Consider the following 14,650-nt stretch of genomic DNA (forward strand, 5'->3'; position numbering starts at 1 on the left):
TAAAAATTTTATTTGCTATGAATAAGTCATTGATTGTGCAAAATTCGATCATTCTCTCTCCACCTCCATTTATGTCACTGAGTTCATGTTTTCCAACTACTGAATCTTCTTCTTTGTTCCCGACTTTTGCATTCCAGTCACCCATTATTATCAATGCATCTTAATTGCATGTTCGATCAATCTCCAGAAAAAAGCTTGGGTGGCTTAATACTAAGTTATTGCACTGCCAACTAGAAGGTATGTGGTAAAATCTACTAGCTGCTCTGTAGGAGAAAGATGGACAGTCTCCTAGACTGGGATTAACTGTCTCTAAAAACCAGCTGGAGGGTCAGCTATGTATTATTTGGTTCTGCCTCCATGCTACATAACAATGCCAAATAATAAATCAGAAATTACTCTGTAGCAATGAGTAGCTATATTATTTTTCCAAAGAGTTTTCTAAGCTTACAAACAGGCATCCAAGGTACAGTTGATCTCCATTCACCTGAAACAACACAAGAAGAAGGAGCATTAGGAATAGAAGAGGATATAATGTGTGTGGCTAACAGCCTTTATGAATATTTTCCTTCTTCGCCTTCAGACCAGGAGACTAGGGTACTGCCTGGCTACCATTCCTGATTACTTTGATCAAAGATTACACAGAAGAACTCTTACCAAAAGGGGGTAAATACAGAACAACATCGAAAATTCTTAGGAACTCTAGACTTTTTTTGATTCACAGAGGGCACATGAATCCCTAAGCCTTTTGCGCTAATGCACTTTAAATATCAAGCCAAACAATGTGTTCAAATACCGCAGCAATTGTGAGGATGCCATAGGGTGGAGCAACATTTATAAAGTCATTATGAGTCAGAACCAACTCAACAACACTAATCAACATCAACAATGTTAGTCAGCAAATAAGACCTCGGCCAGAGACAATAGTAAGAAAATATTTGTTCTATTTCCTGATTTTCCTGAATGGCTTAACACTGTAAGACTACAGAAATTTCTGTGGTTGGGTATATATCCTTTGGAAAAATTCCTCCATATCACATATGCCGTTAGTTGCTGTAGAATTATTTATACACAACAGAAGAACACATTGCCCCACTCTGCACTATCTTTATAATTGTTGGAATTGTCATCAATAATATAATAAACAATATCATGATAACTACAGAAGAAATATAATTCAATTATTTTATCCTACATATCACACACAGAAAACTTTTCAAATTCTCCTTCTTTTCCTTAAATACTCTTATTTAAACTGATTGACCATTGATAATTTCTAGAAGCATGGCATTTTTGTTAACATCTCTTTCCTCTTAAATGTCATGTTAAATATGTACTTCCTTCTGTTTCTATCTATTTGTAACCAGAATCTAAATTATAGAATTTGCATCTTTCCAAGTAGGATCTAGCTTATGGTTCAATAAATACTTGTAATTCAAATGCAAATTATGATCTCTATAATTTTTCACTTCGGGGTACTCATTGAAAAGAGAAATGTTTATTAATTTTCTATTAATTAAATGGAACGAATACCTCTTTTTTTGGTCCTTTGCTTATTATTTGTGATAATTAACTGTTGTGATGAAGAATTGCCAAGAGTTGTGACTCTGTGGAGTAAAATAATATATTTTTTAAAACTGTCTTTTTCTGTACCTACTGATTCAAGTAAGCCAGTACTTTTTAATCCAAGGAGTCAAAGTTTTGGACATTTCCATTTGCCAAGTGCATATTATTCTCAGCCTAACCATTCTGAAGCCTCTTCTCAAATCATTCCAAGTACTGGCAAATCTGCAGGGATACCCCAACTTGAAGAATCCATTCATGCAGTATGGGAGTTATGTTAGATTTAGAAGTACTTGTTTTTAGCCGTTGGATTATTGCCTCCACTAGTTTTATTTTATATGGAGGAAAAGAAGGAGAAGTTGGAATGAGCCTGCTTCTTTCTTCCTCCTGCAGTGCTAATTCCCAAGTGTGAGAGGCTCTGGGCAATGAGCTCTCCACTTGCAGAATTGTGGCAATCTCAACACCTTATACAACTGGGAGAAGAACTTGAGAAGATTTAGACTTGGGTGCAGTTGTTTGCTGTTTTAGGTCCTCAGGGAGCCTTTTAAAAATCTTATGCTCCGTCTACACTTGGATCAATTAAAAACCATGGTGACTTCTCAAGTGGCAGATTAGGACTGTGCTTTAAAAGGCTTTATTTTGGAACATTTTATTATTCAGTGAAAGTTTAGAGAGTAAGTTGACTTCTCATTCATCAATTTATACATAAATTTATCCTGTTTGCTATGCTCCACTCACTGTGTCAGAATTTCCCCCATTCCTTATTTCCTTTTCTCGAGATTCTCTATTCTTCTTTGCCTTCTCATCTTTGTTTTGGGACAAATGCTACTCATTTTCTCATAAACATGACCATTCTAAGGATCAGGTGAATTATTTGGCTAAAAGGTGAACTCTAAGTGTCACTTCAGTTCCAATTAAGGGATGTTTCTAGGGACACTAGACTTGTACTTTCTTCTAGTCTCTGTAGTACAGTCTAGGAAGTTTTAAGAACTTGAGTTTTATTCTATTTTTTTTTTTTCCTCTCATCCTAACTGTGATATCCCTGGTCAGGGTTCTTGGTGGTGGTAGCTGGGCACCAACTAGTATTTCTAGTTTTAGGTTAGAAGAAAAGGTAGTTTGTGTGGGCTGTTAGTCCTATGGACACATTTCTTAAGGTGGTTTCTTTTTTTTTATTGTTGCCTTCATTCCCCTTTGCTCCAGGTGGGAAAAGGCCGGGAATTGTATCTTGAGCAGTGTTTTCAAGCTCTGAAGACACTAATCATTTCTTACCAAAGTAGGAGGTAGGATATTTTCTTTATGAAGTATGTTAGGTCAATGGAACTAAATGTTCATCAAAACTATGTTCCTTCATTTTCAAGCCCAATAATCAAGTACAAAGATGAGTTTGGATGTATCTAAGAAGTTTTATATTATTGTTGTTATTATGTGCTGTCAAGTCGCCTGTGACTAATAGTGACCTTATGTACAAAAGCCCTAAACCTTGCTCTATCCTGTGCCAATCTTATTGTCTCAGACACATCTACCCTTATTACCCCAGTCACTAAATCAATCCATCTCATCGAGGGTCCTCCTTTCTTGCACTGTCCCTCCACCCTTCCAAGTATGGCGTCCCTCTCCAAGGATTGGTATTGTCTTGCAACATGTCCAAAGTATGTCACATGAAGCTTCAGAATCCTTGCCTCCAAGGAACAGTATGTTCTCACTCTCTCTAGGATGAACTTGTTTATTCTCCTAGCAGTCCATGATATATTTAATACTCTTCTCCACCACCACAGCTCAAAGGCATCAACTCTCCTATCATCTCTAGTCATTGTCCACCTTTCTGGTGTATAAAAAGTAATTTCAAAGACTATGGCTTGGATCAAGTGCACCTTAGTCTCCAGACTGACATTGTTGCTCTTCAGTACTTTGGAGAGGTCTCTAACAGCAGACTTTCCCACTGCAATTTGTCTTTTTTATTTTCTGGCTGCTGGTACCAAGAGTGTTGATTGTAGAGCCAAGCAAACTAAAGCTATTAACAATCTCAGTCTCTTCACCATCCATAATGATGTTGCCAATCAGTCCAGTGGTGAGAATCTTTGTCTTCTTGATACAGTCCTTCCCCTTCTGCAGCAAGTGCTTCAGTTTCATCAAGCAGGGTTGTGTCATCTGCATAATGCAGATTGTTGACGACTCTACGTCCTGATGCCACACTTCTCCTCATAGAGCCCAGCCTCCTGGATAATCTGTTTTGAATATAGATAGAGAAGATATGGAGATATGGCATATCCTTGACGCACACTCTTCCCAATTTTGAACATGCAGTGTTTTCTTACTCTGTTCTGACAACTGCCTCCTGTATTACATAAGCACAATCAAGTATTCTGGGATTCCCATTCTTTTCAGAGTCAGCCACAGTTTGTTGTGATCCACACAGTCAAATGCCTTTGCATAGTCAATGAAACACAGACATTCCTCTGGTACTCTCTGCTTTCAGCCAAGATCCATCTGACATTTGCTATAATTTCCCTAGGTCTCTTCTAAACCCAACCTGCCCTCCAGGCAGTTCTTTGTTGATATGCTGGTCCAGTCATTTTTGTATAATCTTTAGTGGAATCTTGCTTGTTTGTGATATCAGTGATATTGTTCGATAATATCCGCACTCTGTCAGGTCACCTTTCTTTGGGATGGGAACAAATATAGATCTCTACATATGTAACAAGTACAAATACCCCCAACTCTATCTATATATACATATCCATGTACTCTTGTATCCCCCCATGAACAGCGTGTAAATAAATACCAGTGTAATAACTCACAAATTTTTCTGATTACTGTTTTAACAGAAATTGTCTATGTTCTAGATTTTTACCATGTTGTTGTTGTTAGATGCTGTCGAGTTGAGTATGACTCCTAGTGACGCTTTGAACCCTGTTTTATCTTATGACATCCTCACAATCTCTGACATACCCAAGACCATTGCTGTAATCATTGTGTCAACCCATCTGCTTGAGAGTCTTCCTCGTCTTTGCCATCCTTTCCACCTTTCCAAGCATGATGTCCCTTTATGAGGAATAGTTGCTCCTAGCAACATGCCCAAGTTGTGACATGAAGCTTCATCCCCATGCCTATAAAGAACTCTCTGGCTGCACTTTCTCCAAAACATCTGTCTGTTCTTTTGCCAGTCCATGGGATATTCAGCAATCTTCTCCAAGACCACAGTTCAAAGGCATCAATTCTTCCTGTACCATCCTTATTCATTGTCCAGCTCTCATTGTTCTTTATTCTTGCATACATCTACTGTCTTTATTTACTTTGACACATTATGCTGACTTGCTGGGTTCATCAAGATTGTATTGTCTTTCTTTACCATCATTAACATATATCTAATGGTAAGAAGTTATCCTGTAACCCCAAAGGCACACAGTTCCAATCCACCAGCTGCTCCTGGGAGAAGGATGTACAATCAGTCTCCTCCTGTGTAATAAATTACCTCTGAACTAGCTGACTCTTTTGAGTTAATTCTGACTCAACAGCAAATAACAGCAGTACCTAGTAAGTGATCCTCTTTCTCACCCCGTACTAATATCACTGTTAATTGTCAAATAATGTTACTCTGTGGGTGTATATCTACTCTTCATTTTTGTTATAAAAATGACTTCATACAATATTTGCCCTTTTGCAGTTGATTTTAGTCAGCATAAAGTACTCTAGATTTATTCAAATTTTGTTCTGTAGGCTCATCATTATACTATAACAGTTGTAGACTATTCTTTTGCACTTAACATACACCAAATTCTATTTATCCACTGATGGGATCTTAGATTGTTTTCCCTTTTTTGTTATTGAAAATAATGCTACAATGAACATAGTTCTTCATATATTTGCTCTTATTTCTCTAGGACTGGGACTGCTGGATTGTAAAATATTGGTTTCCAGCTTTTTGAGAAAGCGTGAGACCATTTCCCATATCAGTTGCACCATTTTACACCCTACTAGTAGCATTCTTTTTGCAGACGTGAGATGTTGTCTCATTATAATTTTGGATTGTGTATCTCTAAAGGTTAATGATTGGAAGTGTCTCTTCATGAATGTTAGTCACCTGAACAACTTCTTCAGTGAAGTGTCTGTTTCATGTCTTCTTCCTGTTCTCAAATTGAATAGCTTGTCTTTTTGTTGTTGAAATGTTGAAGTTTCTCTATATTTTAGGTATTAAATCCTTATAAGATATATCATTGCCCAAAATTTCTTCCCAGCCCTTCCAATGCTTTTCTGAGAGAACTTGAACTTCCAACTTTTGATTAGGCAGTGGAGCACATTAGCAACTTACTTAAGTTAATTAACCAGTCACTCAGGTTGCTTAAATAGGTACTGCAATAATGTTTTTTAAAAGCTTACAGGTACTTTCAATCAAAGTAAGTTTGAAAACAACTAGCTCTCTCTCTCTCTGCTATTGAATCAGAATTGACCCATAGGTGACTTATCACTCAGTTTCTAAGGCTATAAATTGCATGGTAGAAGATGTCCATCTTTCTCTCTCTGAGCTGATGTATTTAAACTGCCAGAAAGGCACAGTCTTTGTTTAACAGTGCAATTTCCCGTGGTCAAGGCCACCAGATCTCCCTGGTCTAGCAATGTTGCTATGACTCAGCGACTCAGTGAACATCAGATCTCAACCTTGCCCTATCCTACACGATCCTCACAATCTCTGTCTGCTATGCTGCTCAAACTCATTTATTTGAAGGTCTTTCTCTCTTTCTCTGATTCTCCATCTTTCTCAGCATAATGTCCTTTTCCAAGGATGGGCCTCTCCTGACAATATGTCCAAAGTATGTGAGATGAAGTTTCACCAATTTATTGAAATATAAGGAGTCAATGATTTTCAGTTCTAGCTGCATAACAGAATCACCTGAGAGTTAGAAAAGTTATCTGTGCCTGAATTACACCCCAAGATATTCTAATTTAATTGGTCTAAGTAAGAACAATTTTTTAAAAGTTTTATTTTTTTTAAAGAACCAACATTTTTTAAAAGCTCATTTGAGTATTCTAAAGGGCAATCAGGGCTAAGAACCACTGCCTGGACTAGAGATAAATATCTTAGCTCAACTCACAGTCAGCAAAGAGGGAAGGAAGATGCTCAACATTTGCTAGACAAAGAGTGCCAAGAGCTAAAGCAAGAATTTTGAAAGGGAATGTGGGAATAGGGCCAAAGAGAAATGTCATCTGCTTCAAAAGAAGACCTAAGGTCAGGCGAGTTAGTGTGTGTGTGTGTGTGTGTGTGTGTGAGAAAGAGAGAGAGAGATGTGTGACAGAGAAAGAGAAAGACTGACTGACTTGGGGAAATTTGTCCACAACCAAGAAAGATACGTTGTTTGTTGTTAAGTTCCGTCGAGTCGCAGGCGACTCATAGCGACCCTATGAAGGAGAGTCCTCAACGCTAGAAAGATATGGAGAAGAAAAATTTCAGTTGCGGGTAATACAGTCTGAGCCTCTCTTTATCTATGAGGAGAGCTGAGTCGGTTTTATTTACATATAGAACAGATGTGATGTGAGGAGTTTTCCAGAAAGGCACTGTCATTCCAAAAGTGCACATCCTGTTTTCCCTCTTCAGGCAGCCACCACAAAGTCCACTGATTTAGGGCCTTCCTTTGGATCACTCCCGGCCATGAAATCAAGTTCTTGTCTTCTGAGTGAGCATGAGAGAAGGATGTGCTTCTCTCAGCTGTGTTTAGTTCTGATATTTTAGAATTATCTGACAAAGGTGGCCCAGAAAGGGGGTGCCTCAGGCAATATAAGATATAAACCAGGAAAGACCCTAAAAGGACATTAAAAGGAGGTCACCAGAGGCAAAATTTGCTGCCTTCAGCGTCATCTGAATAATAATTGAAAGGTATGCGGGTGAAAATTTTGTGGTGAGGAGATGACTGACCCTCTGCCTCTTGTTTCAGAATCTACTGAAGATGTTTATATTTCAGTGCCTCTGGATGGAATGCAGGGGTTGATTGGGAAATGTTCCGGTTTGGAGTGGATTCTTCTATGATTATCCACTGACGTGGGTTTAAAAAAAAAGTATTGTAGTTATATTAGATCAGCATGTTGCTTGTTCCGGTCAAGTCCCAAATCTGATTATGAGCCATTATTTGTTTAAATTACTGAAAGTAGACACGGATAGCGTTGGTTTCTTTCTTTCTTTTTTTTTTTTTTTATTCTGTTGATTATGATGCCTGTGGTTTACCCAGAGTATTTTGAAATTTCTATTTTCTGCTCTGACTTTTGGCCTACTGGCCACATCACTGATCAGGAGTGCTCTGAGGAACTGGGAAAAAAAAAATAATTCTATGCCCTGGCTGAGCTCTGCTGGGATCAGTCCTGCCGCTGGGCTGATGGTGACCTAGCGACCTTAGGTCTCTCCTTTGCACCCATGATTTCTACCACCCAGTCTTTGATCGCCTGGAGTGTTGCCCTCTTAAACTACACCCCAGAAAAATCCAAGCACGTGACTTCACTCTAAAGTAAGTTAGTTCATCCTAGCACTCGGCCAACTAGAACAAGATTCTGGGTACATCTTTTTTCATTTGGGCCTGGCGCTGAAATTAGTCGTTAGAGAGGGTTCAGGGACATTAGCAAGGTTCAGGGACTTCCACGACTATTACAGTAAATAGACTGGCCCAAGGTGTAAACATCAACGAGGAAAATTCATCCTGATCGGCGTTCCTACCCTTATTTCATCGCCGTTTATAATACATGATTAGGCTGCGAAGTAGGGTGAAGATGTCATTTCTTTCTTTCAATTTGGCCCCCAGGACAATGAAGAGGACGCTGTGAAATCAGTTTCATGGCCAAGAGTTGGCTGTATCCCCTGCAAAGTGGAGATTTTACGGGGATTCTTTTACTAAGCCGCTGCGGGGAGGACAGTGCGTCAGGAAAGTCCATAAAGTTTCGGAAGCGAACAGGAAGCCCCACGACTCCTCTTGAAGAGTAGAACACGCCTGGATGCCTGGAGGACCGCTCGCGGCGCGTCCCCCATGCCCGGTCGGTCTGCGCGCTGGTCTGCGGGGACCGCGCAGTCGCAGGCCCGGCGGGCGGCGGCGTCCGGGTTCTCGGTTGCTGGTGCAGCCGACTTGCCTCTCCTGCCGGAGGCGATTAATGCTCCAACCTGCGTCCTAGCCGCCCAGCTGAGGGGCCGGTGAGCGGGTCGTCACGGTGGCTCTGACCTTGGTCTGTATTTGGCAGCGAGCTCATTCAATAAGATCTCGAGAAGTAGCGTTAAGACAGGAACGAGTTACCCAAGAGACGCGTTTCGGAAGCATCTCACAGGCTCTTGGAACTTTATTGTGGTAATTTGACGCGCTGATTTGTCTCAACGAATAGGTTTACCAGAAGCCAATTGCTCGGCTGGGGGATGTAGCTCAGTGGTAGAGCGCGCGCTTCGCATGTGTGAGGTCCCGGGTTCAATCCCCGGCATCTCCAAGCAGCCTGTAACTTTTTCTAAAAAAATTAAAATCTCTTTTCTTCTTTATACACCACATGATATCTCATTGTATGGATTTCTCTCTTGCTCTTATATTCTCTAAGTATTAAAGGCTGACCTAAAAGGATTGGGGGGGGGGGGGCGTAATAGCTCTTTTGATTGCTCAAAGTAAAAGTGAAAGTGAAAATCAGTCTTGCTTGATTTGCAATGCTTTATTTACAAAATGTCGCGGTTTAACCACCTTTGTTGAATATACGTTTGGCATCTACAATATAACACAAAGGAAACAAGTTTAGGCGGGAAAAAGTTGAACCCCCAGGAAAAGGTTTGGCATGCATTGGCCGGGAATCGAACCCGGGCCTCCCGCGTGGCAGGCGAGAATTCTACCACTGAACCACCAATGCTCATGTAAGAAAGCTTTTCCTACACTCTACTAGAAGATGAGATTTTCAGACTAAAGCTAATTATTTGTGTAGTCAGAGCTGTAAAAAAGCTGTAGAAATGTTAAATAAATAATTAGAAAATATTAGAGATCATGAAACTTACCTAAATTTTCATCATTATGTTAATTTTTTAAAGACTATACTGCAAGATTCTTTGTTCTGAAATATTTCTTTGTGAAAATGAAAATGCAGATTATATTAGGTCTTAACTGAATTACTCTCTCAGGAGTGTATTCAGATAGTTAAACAATTTAGAACTATCACCAGCTCCTCTTCCTTTCTTTCTTTTACAATTTGAACTCTTCAGACAAGTGCATATTAGAAATTTGACAAAGATTGTAGGCAAAGATGTGGAGGCAGGGAAAGGGAACTGGAATTCTAACATCAATTCCAAGGATATATTGAAAACATAGGGTCTGGACAAGAAACTGAAGCATCCGTGACTCTAATCAAATAATTGAAATTCTTTAAGTTGTCTTTTCTTTCATGTGTGATTTACTTGATCTTGGAACTCCTCTCAACTCTAAAATTTGTGTGAATCTTATTTTCCCCACCCCTGGGTTTCCATAGAAAGGGAATAAATTGCAAATGATACACGAAGATGTGTGTGAGAAAGTAAATCAATGGAATGCATTTGTGAAAACTAATCTCAATAAAATGTAAAAGAAAACAAAACAAATTCGGACAGTTAGGTATTACTGACCCATTACGGAATGCAGGGCATTTGATTGACCAGAGAGGATCTAGGTGGAAATTAGGAGAAAATAACAGTAAACATTTAAACGTGTTGGCAAAGAGTACAGAACATCCCAAGGACTGCCAAAAGAACAAACAAGTCTGTCTTAGAGGAAGTGAAACCAGGGTGCTCCTCAGAGGCAAGGAAGGTAAAACCTTGCTCACAGATTTTGGTCATGTTGTCAGGAGGGGTCAGTGGTTGGGAAAAGTTATCAAGCTGAGCAAAACAAGGTCAGAAAAAGAAATCTCAAAGAGATGGATTGGCACAATAATGGAAACACCTTGTTTCCTAAAAGTACCAACCATTCTATGTAACCCAGGGGACAAACGGCGGTATTTCCGAGAAGGGCCTGAGTGTAATGGAATTCTTGCCAATGAGAGGAAAGTGCCCTTGCAGGGTGCTGGAAGAGATAGCACCTAAGACCTCTCTGACCTTGCCTTCCTGCTTGTGATTTTATCCTATTGAGGTATAGTGTTGGGAGCTGGCTTAGCTATTTTGTGATTTGAAGCGAATATGGAAAATAATCACTTCATGCTATTGGCATTGTCTATCTCAAGACTTTTGCTTGTTGTGCACCATTGAGTCAGAACGTTTTCAGACGGAGTGCAGAAGTTTGGCCATTCTTTTCCCACAGAGCGGCAAGCGGATCCGAACATGTGTTCTCAGGACTGCAGCGCAGATTTTTTTACCACTAGACTTTTCATCTGGGTGAGGTAATTAACTAAAGATCTCTATTGTTTAAGCTCCTTTGATGTTGTTGCTGTTTGTTGTTGTTATGTGCCCTCAAGTCTCCTGCTACTCATAGTGACCCTGTGTACAACAGCCCTAAACCCTGCTCTATCCTGTGCCAATCTCACTGTCTCCAATACACCTACCACCATTAACCTAGTGACTGAATCAATTCATCTCATGGAGTCTTCTTCTCCTGAGCTGTCCCTCCACCCTCCCAAGAATGACGTCCCTCTCCAAGGACTGATCCAGTCTTTCAACTTGTCCAAAGTATGTTTGACGAAGCTTCAGAATCTTTGCCTCCAAGAAGCAGCATGTCTTCACCCTCTCCAGAACAAACCTATTTGTTCTCCTAGCAGTCCATGGTATATTAAGTGCTGTTCTCCAGCACCACAGCTCAAAGGCATCAATTCTCCTTCTCTCATCCCTAGTCATTGTCCAGCTCTCTGATGCATTGCAGATAATTGCAAAGACTATGGCCTGGATCAGTTACACCTTAGTCCCCAGACTAACATCATTGCTTTTCAGTACTTTTGGAGAGGTCTCTGACAGCAGACTTTCCCAGTGCAATTAGTCTTTTAATTTCCTGGTTGCTGGAACCAAGAGTGTTCACTGTGGAGCCTACCAAACTGAAGCTGTCAACAATCTCAATCTCATCACCATCTATCATGATGCTGCCAATCGGCCCAGTGGTGAGAATCTTTGTTTTCTTGATGTTGAGACATTTTATTAAATGCACTCACAAGCACTGTACAATATATGTGTATCTATGTGTGTGCTCACAAGCTCCTGCACATGGGTCTCTCACAGTCTACCTCTACCCTTCTAGAAGCACAAGAATCCCTCTAGTCTTTTCAGGGAGAACCAATACCTTGAAATTTGGAGAAAGCTTACTTCTCTCTTTGATTTGTATTTCTCTATCACATGGTAGACACATGAAATAAATTTAGCCAAATAATATACCTATTTCCCCTTACCCTTCTGCTTAGAGATGAGAATGTAACCTCAGCAGGACCAGTATCCTTGCCAGAACTAAAAAGGAAAAAAAACATCTTTCAGCTGGGAAAAGCAAAGAGAGTAAATACAGAATTGGGTGACCATCTTTTTTGTCCTTATAAGAGACAGACTTACCCTTTAATGTTACATTGAGATCTTAGAAGTAGCCATGCCTAACTAATATAAATCTTGGGTATTTTGTTTATGTCAACTGAATAGTTACCCTTTTTTTTTTAAATCTTTTCTTTCTTCTTATGGTTAATTTGGGGAGTTCTTCTGGCCTAGTGTCAAAAAGCTGTGCCGAAGTCCCAAAGAAATGTTGTTCGAGGCTGGGCAATCTCCTTCCATGCGCTTAACTGCCTCTAAAAACCTGCCAGAGGGTCAGCTATGGTACACAACAACAATAACAAGGTTACTCTGAGTAAAGTTTATATCATCCACATTGAAACAATGCAAAATGAGGAACTATTTTACCCAAAAGATAGTAAATGTCTAGAACTCACTACTCTGTATTTTTTATTTGAGATGCTTGACTCTGTGAAGAATGCCGCCTCAAAATCAAAGTAAGACTCATCAAAAACCTTTGTTACACAGATGACGCACCTGGCTTGCTGAAAGTGAGGAGGACTTGAAGTGCTTATAGCCTGCAGTGTGGACTGCATCTCAATGTCAAGAAAACAAAAATTCTCACATTGCACCAATAGGCAATATCATGATAGCTGGAGAAAAGATTGATACTGTCAACAATTTCACCTTACTTGGATCCACAATCAACCCTCTGGTAACAGCAGTGAGAAAATTGGGAAATGTATTGCATTGGGAAAATTTGCAGTCTGAGACCTCTCCAAATTATTGAAGAGCAATGATGGTGATTTGAGGACTAAGATGCATCTATCTGATTCAGGCCATGGTCTTTCCTAACACTTGCTATGCCTCTGAAAGCTGGACAATGAATAAGGATGACAGAGCTGTGTACTGAACTTCTCATGGACTGCCAAAAGAAGAAGCAAATATGTCTTGGAGAGAGTACAACTGGAATGTTTCTTGGAGACAAAGATGACAAAGCTTTGTCTCACATACTTTGGGCTTGTTAGTAGGAGATGCTATTCCTTGGAGAGGGAATTATACTTGGAAAAGTAAGAGGGTTAGTAGAAGGGAGAAAGACCTTTAACCAAGTGGATTGACATAGTGACTGCAGCAATGGGCTGATGCGTGTCAGAGGTGGCACAAGCTAGATTATGTTCAGATCTATCGTTCATAGAGTCATTATGGGTTGTAGTTGACTTACCAGCATCTAACAACAGCATCAACAACCCTAGAATATGATACAGGTTGAAGTACAAAAGAGTAAGACAAGTTTTAAGAAATTCTCCAGAAGTAACTCTATAAAGAATACAAACCATGGGGAAACTTGTAGAACACACACAACTAGCAGCTTACTAGAATGTGGTTAATTCTGTAGCAATCAAAAACCCTGAAAGAAAAAAAAAAAACCCTGAAAGACTTTTTTGAGCAAGGCAATGATTTGAATGATGTGAAGGGGAAAAGAAAAACTGAAGTTTGGGAATTCACTCTGGACGTGGTTACAGTTGGAATCAGAAATAAAATCTGGAGTTGAGAAGTAATGAACTGGGGTAAAAAGTCTAGGATAAAAGGGGTAGAAGTTCTGGAGAAGGAAGGATAAAAATGAACCTACGAATCTAGCATTAGTGGAAAGGAGAGCAGTCATGAAGGGAACTCAGGAGAGATGTCCTGCATCAAATGGGTAGAGCAGTACGTTCACTTTTACAAACACTGGCTTTAGGTCAGTTGCCTGGAGCTAGGGGGAGATGCCTGCTCAGAATTGGACTCTAGACTGGTAGCTCTGGAGAAATCAAAGCTACAAATATGGATTTGGGAGAAAGGTGAAAGATAAGAACATAGAAGAGAGTCATTGCCATGGAGTCTTTTTTTTTTTAATATTTTTTTATTTTATTATTTTTGTGTGCGTGTACCGTCAAATCAGATCTGACTGGTACAGGAGGAGATTGCCCCTCCTTCCCCGGCAGAGCATCTGGTGGATTCAAACTGCCATGGAGTCTTAATCCACTCATAGCTGACCCTCCAGAGGGTCTTCAGAGGCTGTAAATCACAAAGGAGAAGATTGTCCATCTTTCTCCTGCTAAGTAGCTGGTGGATGTGAACTGAGTGTCACTAAGTCACCTGAACTCCCTAAGGAAACAGAAATAGAAGTAATAACAGAAGAATGCTGAGGACAGCACTTTGGAAGATCTGCTTTAGGCAGTGGGAGAAAGCAGAGGAATAAAAAAGGTGGAGAAGCAGGAGAATGGCAGCCCGTGAAATCTGCAGTGACGTGACTTTTTCAGTCAGGCATAGCCTTGCTCTTCTGCTAATTCTGAATAACACATCATGACAAATACTTGCTTTATTGTATTTTGTAGACATACCCTGTATTAATCCTGTTTCAAAAATGTAGGGCCAGGCAGTGATATCTCTCTATCTGTGTGGTCAAGCATGAAAAGATCGAAGAATAACCAAGTATCTTCTGGGTGGCCCACATACACATACTTTCCCTGGACGGCTAGGTTCTCATGCTCTGAAGAATGCCCCTGTTGATGTTGACAAAAAGAAAGCATAGGAGTGCTGTGAAATGTTACATGCTGGTCTTTCCCAAGCAGCACTGGTCACTGAGATATCATGATCAAACTTGTAGGTTATGTCATTGCTTCTTGAAGC

General features: G+C 40.0%; 2 non-coding genes across 2 annotated transcripts; one reads left to right on the forward strand and one right to left on the reverse strand.

The window, feature by feature from the left end:
* Positions 1-8,937: 8,937 nt before the first annotated feature.
* Positions 8,938-9,009, forward strand: TRNAA-CGC. The gene has a single exon. It is a non-coding gene; the product is annotated as a tRNA-Ala (tRNA).
* A 334-nt stretch (positions 9,010-9,343) lies between these two features.
* On the reverse strand, positions 9,344-9,414 carry TRNAG-GCC. The gene has a single exon. It is a non-coding gene; the product is annotated as a tRNA-Gly (tRNA).
* Positions 9,415-14,650: the final 5,236 nt, after the last annotated feature.

This window comes from Elephantulus edwardii, unplaced genomic scaffold, assembly GCF_000299155.1.
Source record: "Elephantulus edwardii isolate Elephantulus edwardi_28Jun2011 unplaced genomic scaffold, EleEdw1.0 scaffold00010, whole genome shotgun sequence".
Lineage (NCBI taxonomy): Eukaryota > Metazoa > Chordata > Mammalia > Macroscelidea > Macroscelididae > Elephantulus > Elephantulus edwardii.